Source organism: Globicephala melas, chromosome 6, assembly GCF_963455315.2.
Source record: "Globicephala melas chromosome 6, mGloMel1.2, whole genome shotgun sequence".
Classification (NCBI taxonomy): Eukaryota; Metazoa; Chordata; class Mammalia; order Artiodactyla; family Delphinidae; genus Globicephala; species Globicephala melas.
In genome coordinates, this window is record NC_083319.1 from 32,808,481 (window position 1) to 32,820,684 (window position 12,204).

Consider the following 12,204-nt stretch of genomic DNA (forward strand, 5'->3'; position numbering starts at 1 on the left):
AATACTGTGTATGTCAGGCACTGTGCTAGGCATTGAACTTAGGGCTACAGACAAGATAGATTTCAAGAAACTTAGAGTCTGGGGGGAAGATAGATGCTGAAAAAGCAATTACATGTGTGATTGCACTTGCTGGAGGAGTACAGGAGTCTTCTCCAAGAAAATGACACTAAAGTTGAGCCCTGATGGGGGAGCAGGAATTAGCAAAATGAAGGCAAAGGTAGAACTTTCTAGGAAGAGGGATTAGCATGTGCAAAGGCTCTGAGATGGGGAAGGTACAATGTGAGCAAGGGTGAAGGTAACTGGAAAGAGAGTCAGGCAAGGACAAATCACGTGGGGCATCAAACCCACAATAAGGAGTTAGGTTTATCTAAGAGCAGTGGGAGACCACAGAGAGGGTTTAAAAGTACAACAAGATGAGATTGTGTTTTGTAAAAATCACTTTACTTGTGGTGTTGATATGAGAGAAACGTAAGAACAGGTACAGGGAGATGAGCTGGGAGATTTTTGCAGCACTTTAGATAAGAACAGGTAATGGTTTATAATGGCGTGCTGGCAGTGTGGATGGAAAGTAATGAGGACTCGAGCATATTTTAAAGGGACCAACAACTGCTCTGTTTTGCTTGATTTTTTTTGGGCAAGGGGGAGGGGAGTCCAGCTGGCATCCAGGGAAACAAGAATATGGACTAAAGAAAATTCCAGCTGCAGACGGAGTCAGCTTCTGATTTTCCAGTGTTAATTATGACTTGCTTGGAAAACAAAGGTTCTTTACATTTGGATTTTTAGTAAACCAAGATACACTGCTCTACTGGGGCAAAAATGATTCCAGTGTTTCAATCAGAAATCAGCCTCCTCAGATTTATTTAATTACTTCTCTAGAAATTATTGCCATGACCTTAGATAACTTCATGTTTATGACGATAAATTGTGAAGTTTTATATATTGAATTATGTTTTAAAAATTTTAGAAGCATCCTAACAGAAGCAGTCACTTAAGGAAGCTTTTAGCCAGGAAGTATTTCTAATTTGTATGGGAGTATTAAGGACATGTTTATAAAATGAGAGACGATTGTAGTGTCCTCAGAAAGCACTGCCCTAGCAATAAAAAGGTCTGGTTGAGTCCCAGTTTTCTTAACTCACTACCTGTGTGACATTGAGCAAGCCATCCAAATACATTTCATCTGTGAAAGAAAGGAAGCGGATCTCTCTACCTGCCTTGCAGGGTTATATGAACACCAAATGAGATTCATAGCAAATAATCATTGGGCTCCTATTTTGTACCAGAGACTATGCCAGGCAGAAGGGATACAATGCAATGGTGCACAAGACAGCCAGCCTCCGTCCTCAAGAAGCTTCTCATTGCAGAAAGGAAGTTGCACACTATAAACTGCTATAGACATGTAAGGTAGTACTATCATCAAATAGTAGTAGTAGTAGAATTTCTTAGCAGAGAGTGTTGGACTTCAATCTTGTTAAGGAATAATTTTCAAAGAGATAAAATTATGACTCTCTTTCAAATATGAAATAAACACAAGTCAAATATCTTATTCAACTTGCTAATTAATGAGGGAGCCACTAAGATGTTAAAACCATTTAGAAGAGCATTTGAGAAGTATTTATAGCAATGTTAAGATTGCTGGGTTAGATACAAAATCTGTCAGTATTCCAACAGGACCATAAATCATAACCCATTGAGGTATCTGTTCCACCAAACAAAAGTCATTTGCATTTCTGTCAGACAAAAATCAGACCAAAAATTGGTCTAAAAACAATCCATAGGCAAGACCCTGCTAAAAGGGTCTGTGGCCACAAAGTGGAGACTATGTCAGGAGCAAACAGTGAGCACTGGGGCAGTGGCTGGATGAGGATATTTCAGAGACCAGATATGGCCACAGTAGGAAGCAGGAAGAGGAGTTAGCCTGGTGTCATCTTGGATTCCCCCAGGGAAGACTGCCTGGAAATATAATGGGAAGGGCCTCCAGATACTCAGGAGCTGAAGTGGTCTTCACTCACATCAAGGGACCACAGTATAGGCCGCAGAGAGGATGTCTCTGAGTCACTCTTGAAAGCATCACTCAGGAGGCAGAATTAGCTATGGGACTCCACCCTGCCCAAAGGACACCACGGCTGATTGCATCTACACAGTTAGGGAACACCTTCCCTGCCCCCTCACTTCTTCTCTCTCTACCCCTCTCTCCACTTGCCCTCATCTTATTTCCAACCCCATGGAAGCTAGAGACAGCCCAGGGAGTGGCTAAGAAGTAGAAGAGCCAGGTGGGGAAAGACTAGGAATGAAGCTGATCTACCACAGCCCTCAGGCCTGAGGCAGGCCAGGACTGGGGGGAAGTGGAGAGCTTTCACTCTGAATGAAGCAATGTTTTGACAGTTACACGTCAACTGGTCATTTTATTGGCTGAAAGGAAAACATCTTTGTGATTAAAAATATCAGGATTTTTTGTTACCTGAGAGTGCCCAGGAAGGCTGAGGGACTTACTTAGATTTTCATCCAGGGACAGAGAAGGGGTAGCCCTCACACAGGCCAGCGCCTTGGCCCTGAATGCTCGGGACACAGTGGAGGGAGGCTGGATGTGGCTTCAGACGCCTTCCCTTCCAGCTTCTGGGTGCTGAGAACTTTTGGTGTGGGCAAGGGAGGAAGGAGAAGGAAAGGGCAGATGTCTCTTTATATAACTGGGTACAGTTGTGGCCTTCTGGGCTGGCTGGCTGCCAGTCTATCTCATTTTCTATGGTTTTGGTGAGGACAGTAGTGGCTCCAACATGTCAGCTGGAAAGGGACTCATGCCCAAGCAGCAACCTTGTACATTAAAGATCTTTTGAAAGATTTGACAGAAAATTCCAACTGAACCCCAGCTGGTGGCTTTCCTACTATGTTCCTCTGATGCAGATGCCTCTGTAGCCCCCAGTTACACCTACACAGATGGGGAGACTGTCTCTGTCTTTTTCTCATTCAGGTTACACAGCCTAAGCAGTGATAAAGTAATGAGATGCCAGCCCCTCTTCTTGTAGGCACCTCCTACCTTCGTGAATAATTAGAGAGGGGAAGCACATTACTTCAAGATGGTCTGAGAACAGGAAGGACATCCTTAACCTTACTCAGGAAAGGGAATAGCCTCTCTCTGTGAATGCAGCGCCTCCCACAAGGCTGACCCTCTCTCACCTCCAGGTCCTTTTGCCTTGTGAGGCAGGGGTATGGATGGAATGGGGATGGGTGGGACAGCGGATTGTGGAATTAGCACTCTCAATAAGCCCATGTTGCTGTGGCTGCACCCCACCACCCAAAGCCTCCTTGGAGAGATTGGGACTGAGAAAGTGGGACACGAAGTGCCTTTTGCTCACCACTCAGAGCCTTAGTTGCAATGCTGGGGCAACTTGCCAGTCCTGTTCCAGTTGCCAATGAAGACTCCCAGAGACAGCTGTAAAAAGCCCTGCCTTAATAGTCACGTCTATACCACCCCTTGCCAGCAGTACCTGTAGCCCTTCATTCATAAAACCATCCAGACACTTTAAAAGTCCTTTTATATTTCTTGTTAGTAGTCACTCTTGAGTTAGCATGCACTGTACATTTATCATCTACTGGGTGAAATAAGAGCTACTGAGAAATAACCACGAAAAGAAATGATGGAGAGAATTCATCTTCTGGACAGTTCCTTTATATAAAGGTCACTTACCTATCTCCTGTGCCCTCCCTTTGCAGGTAGGAGCTGCTTGTTTTAAGAGGGCAACAATTCTTATGTTTGTATGTATGCAACTCGAACAATAATGATTTCTTGGATTAGCTTAAATGTGCCTATTTCTCCTCTGTGACTAATTAAGCTGAATTCTGTGCATACAGGAAGCTGTTTGGCATTTGCCTGTATCTGTGCAGACCTGCTGTGTTGGATTACCCACCATTAGTTCATAGTGGTTGGACAGACCAGCCAACTTCCAAGATTGTCTCCATTATCAAGATACATTGTCACCTTTCTGGCCAAGTTTTAACATCTTTACATAATCCTTATAGAGAGCGTGTGTTTTAAACTTGGCCTCATCCGGAGGATTATTGAAAACATTGGGTTCCTCCTTAGGTGGCTAACGAAGGCCCCAGAAGTGACAATAGTACAAATTACTTTAAAAGAGTTCCTATTTTTGTGAATTCTAAAAATACTCTTTCATTTATATTTTCTTCCAGATTTACTATGTCCCTTTCCAAAGTGAAGATGAGAAAAAGAAAGGTTTTAAATACCAACCTTATTAGACTAACAATGTAACATTTAAGAAGATGGGTTAAAAATGCATCTATGAGTTATAAATAATGTATAATATGGCTGTATAATATAGTGCATACTATAAAAATGCTGCTTTTTTCTCAGGGGGTAATTTTTTTTCCACTTGTGGATACATATTAAAGTCCTAAATCCTGGTGGTGAGATCGATGGTCAGAGCTCTAATTGGGGCTCTCTGGTGATTATCTAGATTGGCAGCTGCTGTCAGTCAGCTTCTAAAGAAGTTTCTGAGCCAATGATTAGGCTGCTCCTGGAGATGTTAGCCCCCTAGAGACAATGTTAAGGCTCCCACTCACAGGGGAACCCTTAAGAAGAGCAGAGCTGTAATTTTCCAAGTTGCTGGCTTACCTGGCAACATACATGCCCCAGCTTTCTGGCTGAGTCAACTCAGAAGGATGATATCATAGCATAGAGTGGATCCACGTTATTTTATAAGCAAAACAATGCTGCAAGTCCCATGATGGCTTCCATTAAAGTAAAACAGTAATACCCTATGCATTTTTATAGAGTACATCACAGTTTTATTTTATATCATTGAATCCCACTGATAAAATAACAATGTATTGCTGTTCTTTTCTGGGTGGAAATATACAAACTTCACAAAATTTCTCTCCCCTTGGTGCATATCATACTCTTTTAGAACCACTCTTTTCATATGAATTAAAAATCCAAACCATTTTTGGATTAATTTGACATTTATAATGGCTTAATCTCATTAATTCAGATCCCACTAATTTAAACTTTATGATAACTCAAGCAGGATTGGGCTAAATTTATTTTTCCTTCATCCTTGAATTATGGTGAATAATGATAAGAAGTGTTCTGTTGGTTAACAAATGAGCTTCCAGCTTCCTATAATGTTAAATGTACATGTACTTTCCATATGACCTAGCAATTCCACTCATAGGTATTTCCCTAAGAAAATAGAAATATATGTTCACCCAAAAACTTGCATACAAATGTTGAGAACAGCTTTATTTGTAATAGCTAAAAACTGAAAACAACCCAAACGTCCATCAGTAGGTGAATGGATGAACAAATTGTGGTATATCTGAAAGGTGGAATATTACTTAGCAATAAAATAAAATGATACATGGGGATGAATCTCAAAAACAATGCTAAATGAAAGAAGACTGGACACAAAAGATTATATGTGTTTTCATTTACATGAAATTCTAGAACGTACACCATTAATTTCTAGTCACAGAAAGCTGATCAGTGGTTGCCTAGGGATGGAGGTGGAGCTATTGACTGGACAGGACACAAGGGGAGATTTTGAGGTGGTGGAAGTGTGCTATATGTTGACTGAGGTGGTAGTTATATGGGTGTATGCATTTGTCAAAACTCAACTGTACACTTAATATGTGGAAACTTTATTGTATGTAAATTACACCTTCATAAATCACACTTTAAAGAAGCTACATGCCATTACATATATCTTCATTAATAACAAAAGTTCTGTTCTACCCCTTGTGCTTTCTTTGCTTCCCTCTTTCCAGTTCTTTTTTTAGCAATATCATTTCCAGCATTCAAAAGGTATAGGGAATTCCAGCTTAAATTTAACAGATATCTTATAAGGCAAGAAAAAGAAGATTCAACCCCTTCCACCCTATACCTAATAGGTCCCCAAATTCTACTTATTCTGATTCCTAAATATTTCTTACATTTCTACCCTATTGCCTGGCTTCACCTCCACTGCCTTAATTTAGCTTTCCATTATCTCCTGACTGGTCTCCTTCCTACCATCATTTGATTTGAACAAAAGTGTCCTCCACACCATCTTCCAGGTTCCAGAAAACACAATGGTACCTAGAGGCCTTATGGTTGAGAAGGGCAGGAAACTTGTAGGGGGAGAAACAAGATTAAGGGTAGAACTGGATAGGGTGTTGGGGGAAGCTTGATGAAGTTCTTTTATGCTTGCTTCTAGGATTCCTAGGATCAAGATGTGATCCTGAGTAAGCTGGATGGTTTTCAATGCTGTTGATGTTTTCCGAGTTTGTTTTCTTTAGTGTGTCAGTGAAGCCCCTTTGGAAAGTATTAGCCTATTTTAGTATGTTCAAGAGAAACGGGGAAAGGGCTTGTGCTCCCTGTGGGGCTGGTAGGGAAGGGCCACAGGAATCAAAGTCAGAGAACCCCAAGAGAGAGAAGATACTCGGAGGGGCAGAACCAAAGCCCAAAGGTGCAGCATCCACCCACCCTTTATAAGTTTCTTCCAAGTCACTGCTTTTCTGCCTGTCCCTAAGAACATTCTGTCCTGTATGTATTAAGGGAGAGATTTCTTTTCTGTCTGCATCCTCACTTTCTTCTCCAATTGCCAGAAAGGTTGGTGATAGTGAATGCCACCCAGGAGGAAAAAGGTGACGATTCTAGCCCAGCTCAGTCCATTGTAAAAGGTCTCTAAGAGCACTTCCCATCGCTGAAAGTGCCTTTTAGCAAGACTCAGGAAAGGATAGCCTCCAGTGAGAGACTTCCCATCGATTACACACCTGTCAGAAGAAGGACGGGCCCAGCTCAGAGATTTCCACCTTAAACTTTCAAAAGAAGCCACTTGCTAAAGGTCCTGGAGCTGGGGGTGCCAGAGGAGCCACTAAAAATCAAAACAGTGAGCAGAAACTGAATTTGACTTTTGGCCCCAGGGGTAAGAGAGATGGAGATGAAAGTTGACAGCCTCCTACTTGACAAGGCCTCTGTGGAGTGGAAATGGGTGACTCACAAATCAGAATGGCACTTCCTCTCCACAGGCCATCCTGTGAGCAAAGCCGAAAGATCTCCACCAAGCCCCTGTATGCAAACACTTCCAGGCCCACTGACTGGAGTATTAGCAGGCAGGCTCTGCACCCCCAATGCAGGACAGGTCTTTGGGGGTACAGCTTTAACCTCAAAGACAACCATGCATTCAGCCCAGCAGATACTTCTCCATAGCCAAGGAAGCAGTGTACGTTTTATCACAGGGAGTCCTTGGGCGTGAGCCCTATTTTTAGAATATCTTCTAGACCTGGCTCTGCTATTGATAAACTGAATGAACCTGAACTTGAGTAAGTCACTTAGACTTTGGGGACCAGAGTTTCCCTAAGTATAAAATAAAAGGAGCTCTTTATTTTGTGTAAGAGGCGAACATGTTAGAATGATGTTAGAAGTCAGTGATAATGTGCAGGGAATCCAGAGGAAGAATAGGCTAATTCCATAGAGAGGAGGTGACATATGAACAGGGTCTTGAGAAAATTGTAAAAGCTTTCCAGACAGGCAGAGAGAATATTCTGGGCAAGGTAACACATTCCTAAAGAACTGGAGGTAGGGGGGAGGGGAAGCTTTGATGGGGGGGTTGGTGGGGAGAAGCAGTCAATTTGAGAGCACTGAGAGTAGGGAGGAAGCTAGAGGTATATTAGATGTAGAATCAGTAGGTGGTACTCAGTTGAATATGGCTTCTCACATTCAAGAGAGGATGGCCTACTGGCTCCTGCCTGAGTGACTGAGCAAATGATGGTTTAATTAAATAAAACACCCAAAGCAAAAGGGGGTGGAAAAATGATGAATCCGATTCCTGACAGGTTGAAATAAGAGTATCCATAGTTCAACCAACTGCCAGGTCCAGCAGACGGCTTGATAAACAGGTGTAAAGAGCAGAGGTGTGGTTGAAGCTGGAGATGTAGGTCTGGGTGTCATCAGCTTACGTCAATCTAGATCATTTCAAAGTTCCTTTCTAAACCTAAAGTCATAGGACCTGTGATTGTAAATTTTGTAAAAGGGAAAGTCCAAAAGTAAACCTTTCTTCTCTTCCTGGAATATTGTTCTAATGAGATACTGGGTATGAGTTTCCCTGCCTCCCTTTTTGTGGTGTTTATGTGCCACAACAGGGTGTTCATAGGATTCTTGCTACTGAGTTTTGTTTTCTTGAGTTTCTTTCAGCTGTTAGTTACAGGATTTTAGACAACATAGAATGGTTTCGGCCCAGATAATTAAACAGCAATTGACATCAACGATGAGTCCCAAAAAGGCTTTGGAGAAGTCTCAGCAATTGTCATTGGTTATCAATAACTCCTCATTTTATGTGAAATAAAGTTCAGGCTCTTCAGTTTGGCATTCAGGTCTCTTCCTCTTTTTCTCTCCCTCTCTGGTCAGTGGCCTTGTCATGAGCAGCCCTATGGAGAGGCCCAGGTGAATTCCAGCCCCCGAGCCACATGAATGAGCATGGATGCAAATTCTCCAACCCAGTCAGCCTTCAGGTGACTGAAGCCCTGGCCAGCATCTTATCTGCAGTCGTGAGAAACCCTGAGCCAGAAATACCCAGCTAACCAACTCCTGGATTCCTGACTCACAGAAACTGTGAGTTCAATGTTTATTGCTTTAACCTCTACATTTTGGGGTAATTTGTTAAGGTCTGATCAGGAAAAGGAGAAATGTGCTCTTCTGATAATATGTGGGAGATGGGCCAGGAAAGGCCTGGAATGATTTCAGCAGTTTGGAAGGAGAGCGCGGCAGAGTGCTGAGAGCCTGGGTCTCCTCCTGATTCTTTTGCCTATTCAATGACCTTGAAAACATCCCATCTCCTGTTTGGGCCTCAGTTTCCTTACTTGTAAATGGAGATGGGAAGTTTAGTTCCAGGCTCCATTCTAAAACCCCTACATATGTGCAGCACTTTACAGTTTGCAAAATGTTTTTGTATGTTGTTCAGGACCTGGAAATGACAAAGACTTGAAAAACTTGAAAAAAAGGAAATAAGACTGGCTTTTAGGAGTTAAACTTCAAAATCGGCACATATGGATTAGGACAGAGATATACAAAATTACCTTAAAGCAATGTTTGTGTCCTTCTGACTTGCTATAAACTGAACCAAAAATACAATTACTTTCTTCTTATCAATGAATGATGGGAAATACCATGAATGCTCATTTTTTGATGCATGGAAAGCTCTTAGAAGTCTTCCTGGAATAGTAGTAAGTATTTTATTTATAACCAAGGGAAACTTAGTAAACTAATAAATGGATTATTAAAAGATATCAAGATTTGACAGTCATAACTAAAGGAGCATATTACCAGAGTTTATTAAGAACTCCAACTGGTGTCCTAATAAGATACCAAAGGCTGAGGTAGGGAAGGGAATGCGGTGGATCGTGAGCTCATTCCTGAAACTTCACTTCCGGTTGCATTTTATTGACAAAAGCACATCGTTTGACCACATCTAAGTTCAAGAGCTCACTGTATATTTATGGACAGTCCTAGTGACTCCCTTTAAAATGCATAAACATCCTTTAAAATGTCTACATCCTTTAAAATTGAACAGTTGGCTTTGCCATGAGAAATTGCAGTGCCCTGCTCCACTCCAAAGGGCTGCTCTCAAGCAGCAAGCACTTTGAATTATTATAGTGATTTTTTTTTCAATGTATTTGTGGGGAGGAAGGTGATCTCCACGTCTTACTCCTCTGCCATCCTGAAGGTCTCCGAGGCATTTTTTTTTTAACATCTTTATTGGAGTATAATTGCTTTACAATGGTGTGTTAGTTTCTGTTTTATAACAAAGTGAATCAGCTATACATATACATATATCCCCATATCTCCTCCCTCTTGCGTCTCCCTCCCACCCTCCCTATCCCACGCCTCTAGGTGGTCACAAACCACCGAGCTGATCTCCCTGTGCTGTGCGGCTGCTTCCCACTAGCTGTCTACTTTACATTTGGTAGTGTATATATGTCCATGCCACTCTCTCCCCCACGTTTGTAAATAACACGTGTATAGTTCTATTTCCTGATTTTTACATTTTAGCCACCATTTATTAAATTCCTACTAAGGAAGATTCAACTTACCTCTCTTCCTCACATACAATGTTTACGACATCATGATCCTATAAATATTACATACAGCAGAACTATGTAGTGTACTAAAGTTTCATTTTCTTTCTTGTACATTGTTTTCTTAGAGTGACTAGAGCCCTCTTTTTTTTTTCATTTGCTTAGTTTTCTGTGTACCTATTATTAATTTTTCCCTGAGCTCTCAGACCAAGCTGTAAAATTCCTCTCAACACATCCAGACACACCAAGCCCTTCATGAGTTTCTTTCTGTTCTCAGAAATATCCCTCGGCCCTCAGTCCTCCTGTTCCAGCTTTGTGACAGGTCACTTTCTAGTTCTGTTTACATCTACAATTCCTATTTCTTAAAAGCTGCAGGTTTCCAATCAAGAAGAGAAAAAAAAAGACTAGATGATTCTCTGTTGTAAAACTGTGATACAGAGATGAAGCGTTGTGAGAAACCCAAAGTTCCAAGGACTGGCTGTGCTTCATGCCCTTCAGCCAAGGCTGCTCACTCACCCCAGCATGGCCACTGGGTCTGCGTCCTTGCTGGTCCAGCTCAGCTTCAGATAAACTCCTTTGACTTCTTGTCTCTGCTGCTTTCCAGATCTTGATGATCTGCTGATCTCCACTATCCTGAAACCCATAATAAAAGAAGAAGAGGAAGGGTCAGCCTTTTTTGTGGGGATTCCTAAATTCCCGAGCTCTAGCCCTAGAAGCACCTCCATATTTCTTGCTCCTCCTTTGTCCCATTAGAAGCAAAATTACTAGACTTTACTCAAAAAGTGGAAAATCCAAATCATAGAGGAAAACAGTGTGAAACTTAATATCTTACACTCCTATCTGGGAACTGATTGAATTTCTGAAAGCCCTTGAGGTGCTCCTGCTGGCAGCTGGGACTGAGGGTTCAAAGCAGAGAAACAGAGCATGTGGGGAAATGCTTTTACTTCATGATTTTCTTCTCATACCTGGCGATGGGATGCAATAGGCAAGGGGGGAGTGGAATGGGAATATAAATCTTGCAATAACGATGATAATACTTTCATATATGGTGTGGGAATGAGTTTGGTTAGGGTGAGGCAGGGAGAATGATGAAAATGATTCTGAGATGCTGATGAAACCCAGAGCAGTGTCGTTCTGAGTGGAAAGCGTGTTAAGAAACCTGAGAAATTTCTGCCTGCTTTAGTCTACCATCAAGGAAATTATCTTATCCTTTGTTCCTCTTGTTTTCTGTTTTGTGTAGCACAACTGGAGATTAGAGTAGAAAAGATGTTCCTGGGGCTTTCTCTGAAAACAATGGCCCTACCCCACCAACAGGGAAAGGATTGATGCTAGGAATTACCAACTTGTAAATGAAAATTAATACTGCAATTAGCAAGGTAGGAAAATCCATCTCATTGTAAATAGTGATACTTATAGATTGTGATATTCCCCCTGGGATCACCAGGTTATTTAAAAGGAATAAATCAGGAACCACATTCAAGCCCATGAAGAATGCCAGAAATATTCAGAGCAGACGTACACCTAAAACACATAATATTTTCGCCAGGGTTGTAAAACAGTTGATAAAGTCAGTTTTTAAAAAAGACACACATTTGTGATTTTTGACACTTCTTAGATAGAAAGTGTTTTCAGATTGGCTTTTGAATATCAACATTGTCACCTAAACAGCTTTCTAGCAAACAGACTGAAGACATTGGATAAAAAGATTAGTCCCACAAAAAAACGAGGAGATGAATACTGCATTTCAAATAAAAGCAAGGGTCTCCAAGGATGAAATATAAACATTCGATAAACCTGCAGTCTGATAAAAATCTATATAATGGCCTTACGTTTCTATAGCTGTCTAAAATATGGAGCCTGCCTTCACATCCATTAACTCATTTGATTCTCAAGTGTGTGTGGGAAGAGGTAAACGAGAGAGATGTAAAAAAAGAAAGATCCTCATTTTACAGATAAGGAAGTAGAGCCAGAAAGATTCAAGCTCACACTACCTCCCAGGTATTAACAGACTGTGTGTATTTAATGTTAGCTGCCCCTGAATCAGAGTTAAAATGCAGCTATACTTCTCTAGGCAGCCAAAATGGGATGCCAACACAGGGATGGCATTCTAGCCATTGTAGGGTTGTGACTTCAAGTTTATGG

The 12,204-nt window shown here is 41.5% G+C and overlaps 1 long non-coding RNA gene across 1 annotated transcript in view; it reads left to right on the top strand.

Annotated features, from left to right (window-relative positions):
• Positions 1-12,204, top strand: part of LOC115838693 (uncharacterized) — a 615,736-nt gene that overhangs the window by 388,181 nt on the left and 215,351 nt on the right. The window contains exon 6 of the long non-coding RNA XR_009564271.1: positions 8,396-8,599. This is a non-coding gene — a long non-coding RNA (uncharacterized lncRNA). The remainder of the gene's footprint in view (positions 1-8,395; positions 8,600-12,204) is intronic.